Source organism: Helicoverpa zea, chromosome 1 (assembly GCF_022581195.2).
Source record: "Helicoverpa zea isolate HzStark_Cry1AcR chromosome 1, ilHelZeax1.1, whole genome shotgun sequence".
Taxonomy (NCBI): Eukaryota; Metazoa; Arthropoda; class Insecta; order Lepidoptera; family Noctuidae; genus Helicoverpa; species Helicoverpa zea.
In genome coordinates, this window is record NC_061452.1 from 3368534 (window position 1) to 3376359 (window position 7826).

Genomic DNA, 7826 nt, shown 5'->3' on the forward strand with positions numbered 1-7826 from the left:
ATATATTACATATATGGTAACTTTTATAGGGAAAATACTGTTTCAGAAATGTTGGTATAACCGCAAAGCAAACTGTAATTTTTCATATCCCACCATTTTTGTCAACATTCCAAGCCCGAGCCATAGTTTTAATGTTGACACCATTTTATTTCAGTTAAAAGCTTACGAACATTTCAGTTTAATTTATTTGCTTTTATTTTATTTATTTAAATAAATTATTGCAATCGCGAGCAAGATTAATTTGACTTTATGCGTTTTTGCGGCGACCAGTGGCCCAACAATCGCAGTATCCACTTTTACATTCGCCGTCCCGTTAAAATCATTGACCTATTTCAGGGAACATTTAAAATATTAGCGTAAACATTTCCTTACTTCAGTACGGATCAAAAGAATTATCCAACGATATAATCAGTTTGAGAGTGCTTAGCCCAATATTAATTAATTTAAGGTTCGTTACACAAGTGCCCACTCTCGTTTCAACGGGCACAATCTTTTTTTTTTTCATTTATAACCTTTTTATTAAAAGGTTGGCAGACGTCCTTTTTATAGGACAACTTAATAAAAAAAGGATGGAGTTCAAAGGGAGCTTCGAGTGTAATTTATGCTTAAGAAAAATGAATGTTCGGGAAACACGTTCGAGTTTTATTGTTCTTACAATTGAGGTAATAGGAATATTTGTATGGGGGAAAGTTTTGCGAATGTGTGGCCTACTTTGATATAGAATGGAGGTACTTTTACTATGTATACTTAAAATATTTGGTTATTTGTAATAACCCTAAAGACAATTTTGTTTATGATAATTGTCAACCAGAAATCGGATTCTGAAATGGAATAAAAACAAAAGAGCCACCATAACTATTAAAATATTTAATGACAAACACGACTTTTTCTACTTACAAAACCACAAACAATTACCATAACAAATGAACGAGTCATTAGCAAATGGAGATAATAATATAAAACTGTAATATCCCAAGCTAGACTACCACTAATATATTATGAACTTCTAATAACAAATATTAGTATTTGTTTTGCGGTCATACACACATGGTATGCGTTCTAAACGGCCAACTTTATTCGCATCATTAACAAGACAATTTTCAAAGAAATCTCGACCTTATTACGTAAAGAATAAAGTTTATGAAGACTGCAAATAGAAAAGTTTAATATTGTTTACAGCAGAAAGCTTGATAGGAATTCTGCATTCATACTCTTATATTACAATATCTAAGCGTTAGTTTCCTACGAATAGATTGTAATTTCATAGAATCTATTTCTAGGATAATAATTTCAATTATTTTTCGTTGCTGAAGTTTCAGAATTTCTCTGGAATTTGTTCAATTGATTGATTGATTCATCAATTGTAATATATCGATTTTCTGAAAACCTCTTTATCTATGTAGGTTAAGTGATCATGTTCTAGTTTTAACTAATCAAACATGAACTCTACCTGACAATATATGTAGTATTTTGTACTGAACTTTAGGAATTCATAGCAGACATAAATAAACTAAACACTCAATTTTGTTTGAATAATGACTTAGGTAAATTAAACCAGAACAACACAGCTTCCTACACACGAAAAAAAAGAGAACATCTTAAAAAATAAACAAGGATATTATCACCAAAGAGAAGAGGGTGCAAGGCTAAATCGAATCCCCTGAAGCATATGCGAGACCCTTGTCACAGGGCAGTCGTCATTTCATGGGTATCTTGTTCCTGCAAGCAATTACAATGTGATTGACCATCCACCTTCGAAAGACCTCCTCTGCCCTCCTCAACGTCTCCCCGCTACAATGTTTTAGGGGAAAGCGTAAGGTGGTCAGAGGTCTTGGTAAACTGGTCGGTAGTATGTACCAAGTGTTTGGTCCACTGGTCGGATTGATTGAGCTTTGACTCTGAGCACTCTCTGTTTCAATAATGAAGTGATTGGCTATACTTAGTATAGGATAAGTTTTGTATAGGTATGTTTAATTGGAATTACGTATTTCTGATTGATGTTGGAGGATAAGGGTTTTGAAGTAATGAATTAGTTTTCGTCAGTGGGAACTATTCCGCACATAAAATAGCCTATATCCAGAGCCTTCCTCTATGAACAGGCTATCAGATACAGTTTTTTTTTAATCGATCCAGTAGTTCTTTAGATTAGCGCATTCAATTACTTCTTCTTCTTTAGCTTTATAATATCAGTAGGTACAGATTTATTGCATTTATCACCAAAATAGCTTTTTATTCTCCCACAGAAGAAAACTTAGGATTTTTTGGAATTTAAAGTTCTTCGAAAATATTTCCAACCATAGGCGATTTAACATTTGCAATAAATTCAATGGATACCTTTAGAATGCACTCGCATTTCTACTATTCTGTTGCTCCTATTGCGAGTTGCAATACAATTGTATGAGACTTTGTAGCTGGTCTTTGATTTGTATCAAACATTGTGAGGAAACATATTTTGTTTGTATGCAGTACAAATATTTATTTCCAAAAATTTTAATGGAAGTGCAATTTGACGTCAAATTGATTTTAATATTTTATGTACTTTACGCATTTTATATACTTCTCGTATAAGTCTGATTTTGAAAGTTCCTATCTATCTAAAAGCAAAAAACAAAAACGCTCGTTATATAAGATAAAAAGCCCCAAAAATATTTGAGGACAGATTAGCAAGCCCACACAAAAAATTCACACCAAAATATGTATACTAAAATCTGCTTACATTTTATCTTTCCTGAAAATCTGTAACACCGTAAATAAATTAGCCCTGTAAACAGTGCCTGAGAGATTTAAAAGGATCTGTGTTCATATTTTCAGGAAAAACATATTTCGCTGATGAATTTTTTAACTAATGCGAGGGATAAGTATGTGTGGGGCAAACACAATCAGGTTCGTGTCACCCTTTTGGATACAAGGTGAAGGGTGACGGGATTACACAGGTATAAAGCAGAAGGTTAGGTTTGGGCATGAATTTTTTGTCTGTGAAGTGAGCTGTTTTTCTAGGAGTAATCATCTGCCGAGCCTTTTTGCAACTATGTTGGGGTCAGCTTCCACCAGTTCCAGAGTTTTCGTAGGAGAATAGAAAAAATATCGAAAAAGTGTCAAAAATAATACAATTCGCGTCAAATAACTTTAATACTTTTGACTTTAGCCAATTGGGTCCTTTTTTATAGCACAGCTGGTATTGTCGAAAAGCTTTGCTTGTCTGAAATTAGCTAGTTTTATTAGTAAAAAAGTACTGGATTGATTTAAAAACACCTACTCTTAGATCATTGGCTCCATGTCTATCGTCTAGATCGTACCATTTATCAAGGAATGGCTTTATTGGAAGGGGTATGGTTAACTGCGTTGAAGAGGTCAGATAGGCAGTCGCTTCTTGTAAAATACTAGTACTCAGCTGCATTCAGTTAGATTGGAAGCCGACCCCAATATAGTTGGGAAAGGCTTGAGAAATTATGATGGCTTTATTCGACTGCGAAAACGTTGTTGGACATAGAGTAAGGTAGTATATATTTTCTTGTTATAATTAGTTGTACTCTTTGTGTGTCTTGGTAAAACAAATTGAAGCAGTTTAGCATTTCTTTAAAGCACTGTACAAGTTGAACCTTCTACCCTTACCAGCGTCATGACACCCTGAAAACGGGGAGGCTGTTTGTCCTACCAGTAACAAGTTTGCACTGCGATGCCTTCGTTAGTGCGTGTCTAGATAAATTGTTTTGTTAAGCTTCACGTGTAGTTAGTCGCAGCCTCGCTTACATACATTTTGCTATTCATTTAATGTAGGTGTCATATTTTTGATAAGAGTTGTAGTTTTTTTTGCGAAATTTTGGAAGTTTTTTATTTTTTTGAATTGATATCACATTTGGGATATTTGAATTTCATTTTTTTTTTGAAGACCATTTTAAGGTTTGCTAGGCACTGTCAAGCTATTTTCGTCATTCCAAAACCACTTCAAACTATTAAGGTAATCTGTGTTATTACTTACCTAGTGAGGTGAAAAATATTGAATTACTTTAATGACATTATGTGCTTCTATGCCATACGTACTAGGTAAGTACTTCAAAATTTTTAAGACTATTGTTAAACTTGCTAGGCACTGTCAAGATTATTTGCCAAATTCTTATTTATTTCAACAAAATTGCCTTTACAGAAGTACTATATTCAGGTATATTAATTGTTACCAAAATACAATAGAACTGTTGCGTTAACGCCAAACAAAATGAACCGAGAGTGTTTTGTCTACATCATTATCCAAAGCCCACCCTATTCTAATTTTGCCATTCAAAAATACACCTTAAGTCTTAGCAATAAGGTTTGTATGTATAATGAAAGGGTGTCAGGATAATTTGTGTGCAGTTATGTTTTCATGGTGAAGGAGTATTCGTGTCGCGGATAATATGAGCTTGTTTGCTGACTGTACATCCAGTTTGAAGGTATACTCGTTAACGATGTCATAGTGTAGACAGTAGTGAGAATTTTTTTGTTATCCTTACCAATCATAGGTGAAGGCTCCTGTATTTAATACTAAAGATCCCCGCGGTTTCACCCGCGTTCCAAGAGCACTTATTCTTGAATACAAATAAAGCCTACGGCAGTCTGAGACAGTTTAGCTTCCCAACGTTCAGCTCGTTCAGTAGTTTCGGAGCCTTTTAGCGAACAAACAAACAAAAGATCCTCTTTATTGAGTTTAGATTACTCTCGCATAGAATAATGTATTACTAACGAATCTTTATCAAATTCTGAATTCTGAACAAGAAACATTCTCTTATCATATTAATATGCAAATAAATTATATAATGTTAGTACCAGATTTGATCATAATACATACATAGTTGTCTGCGATAATATGTACATAGATTGGCTGATCGAATAATCAAGGTGAGGTCATTGACAATATGTTCCGATAAGGTATCAACTAAGCAGTTATAATACGTATAGGATCGAACGTGCTGGAAAGAGACAAGCAAACGAAACGAATTACATATGCATAATCACCTACTTTTAACCTGCATTCAAATAGCAACTCTAAATCACGCACCTTAAAGATTAAAATCACAGAACTTCATTTTCCACTAGCCTTGGTTGGTATTTGTATCGGGGATTTCCCTCAGAATACAGCGCTGTCATTGGCTATCTCAATGCAACACGTAGGATTTTCTTTTTACAAATTCAAGTGGAAAAATCTTATACATTCTGAATGAAACATTAAAAGGTTATAAAAGTAGTATGTAGAGATTACAATTCTCTTTAAAATGAGGTAAATAATGCTTCTAAAATGGAAGTAGTTTAAGAGAAATCTCGAAAAGTTCTACATCGCGCAAGCAAAGTTTTCATCATCGGCCTTACTAATACACAGATATGTTCCTATGTGTTGGTCTTCCTTTAGGGTTTTTTCATCGACCGACCCGACCGCCGTCGCCAGTCCCAAGTACTTGTACTTTGGGGGCTACGGGCGCTATGGTGTGAAACTAACAAATTTAAATGGGTCGAAATTTGTTTGTCGTCACATGTTGTTAATATCTCCTCTCCTCAGGGTAAAGTTAAGCGCTTGCAGCGCCCCATGGTCTTGTGACCTGGGGACTGGCTATATACAGCGACGAGCGGGGGCTTAGTATAAAGTCCACTTTGCTCGCAGCGGGTGAACTCACCCGTGGTGACTTGAATTCGGTCCTGCGGACCTGGGGCCTAGGCCTCTAGGAGCTAGGCCCGTGGGACCGAGCTCAAGTCACTATGGGTAGGCTCACCCATTACGACCGCTGTGCTTGGAAGACGAAGACCCCTAGAGGAGGCAAACCCCGCTGTTAGAGACAGCGTTAAAAGCTCTATTTCCACAAAACATACCCCTTGACATTTGAGTCAAACCTGGTCGGACAAAGAACTTGTCTGACGAGGTTCGTGTCAAATGATAAGGGGTGCGTTTTATGCTTATTGTTGTTTTGGTAATATGGTTTTCTGTCGTGTTAAGTACTTATAATCTCTGTTGTATTCTTAACAACTACTTTTTAAATTAATTAACTAGGTTAACATTTTTCTAGGGCAAACAACCCATCTTATGAATTAAGTAAGATCTAAAGAGGTATAAGGTAACATTATCATTATACTTCAAACATTCTTCAACGTTAGCATAACTTTAAATTGTTCAGAGCAACGAGTTTCTAACGCGAGTAATATTGCTCTATCTGTTATAACTTATTCTTTATCATTATCTATTGTTTTTCGATACATATATTTAAATCTGCGCATATTTAAACTTCCCTATATGTATAATGAGAAATATTGAATAAATAATTAAAAAAAAAACAAATACTTACGGTACACTGCGATGAAAAATGCAGTGTTTTATTTCATGGAAAACTAAAAAGAATGATGAAACAAATGAAACACGACAGTCATTATCAAAGAGAATAGTGATTCTGAGTGGTAATTTTGAATTGTAGGTTAATTTGCTTAAGCTAAAACATATGACTATTTATCTAAAGATGCTAATATAATATTGACATCCTTTATCTATCTCGTCAGGGACATCGATTTTTCCATTTTTGTCGATCTTGAGCAGCAAGATCAATATCCTTACAGCCAAGACCAGTTAACTTATTCATCTAAAATATATAAATCAATTAAAATTAAAATATTCCAATGTAGGTCAATCTCCGAGATAGATATGTGATAAAAAGTGTGATGAAAAAATTACATTGACACACAAAAACTATGTTTCCGCCCGGGATCGAACCGGGGGCCTTCTGCGTGTTAGGCAGATGTGATAACCGCTACACCACGGAAACTTGAAATCGGAATCTAAAATACAGATATACCAACTAATAATATGAAATTATGGCTCGGTGCGACAGAAGGTTGAAGTGACAATGGCGACTTTTGTACGAGGAATGCATTAATATTATGATTTTAACCACATAGCTACGAAGTTTTGCAACGGATCTCAAAAAACATAGTTTAACAACTCAAGTTAGAAAGCATAACGGCAATTTTCTTAAAAAAAAAACGCGCCCAAAACACGGAAGGATGGATTTGACGCTCAACAATTAGATGACAAACCATACCCATTATCGAGTTATATTAAGCGAATATTTTCAATAAATTAATAGTTAAATACATTGGCAATAATTAAAATATAAATTTTCAATGACAAAACACATTCGATTATTGCAGCAATTTTAATTAAAATGTTTCGTTAATAATAAATTGTGTACCTTTTGTGTACGATAATTGGCATTTAAGGATGTAAATTGGGCTAATTTGTTTAAGGTTGAAACAGGAATAAATGTTTGGTGTAAATTATTTCACAGTATTGTTCAGTTTTGGGGCGAAAATTGTTTTAAAGTGAAATGATAAGGGATGTTGTTTCCCAGAGAAATATCAAAGGAGATTGGTCATATTTAATTTTATTACTTAGTTATAATTATAATATTCCTACTTAAATAAATGCAAAAGTGATTTAGTTTTATAACCTGTTTGAATGTGTTTCTGGCCGGGTATAGGATGAAGTTCTATTGTAACTCTGACGAATTCGCAGACGAAATCAGACATTTACGTGAAAGTTGAGAGATCAGGACCAGAATCAATGTAGTCACGGGACCGTTTTATAATTACCATCTAATAAATGAACAGTTGATGATTGAAAACCCATTATAAACTAAATATTTCTGTTGTATTTGCAATTTCAAAGTCAATACAGGTAAAGAAAGCTAAGAAAAAAACCTGTTTTATATTATAACAAGAGGATACGAACTCAGCAAACGTGTTTACAGAACCTTAACATTTAGTTAACATATCGAAGCGACATTAATCATTATTGAAGAAGACCGAAGAATGGT

At 34.3% G+C, this 7826-nt stretch overlaps 1 non-coding gene across 1 annotated transcript; it reads right to left on the bottom strand.

The window, feature by feature from the left end:
* Positions 1-6703: 6703 nt before the first annotated feature.
* Trnav-aac lies at positions 6704-6776 on the bottom strand. Its single transcript has one exon. It is a non-coding gene; the product is annotated as a tRNA-Val (tRNA).
* Between the last annotated feature and the right edge of the window lie 1050 nt (positions 6777-7826).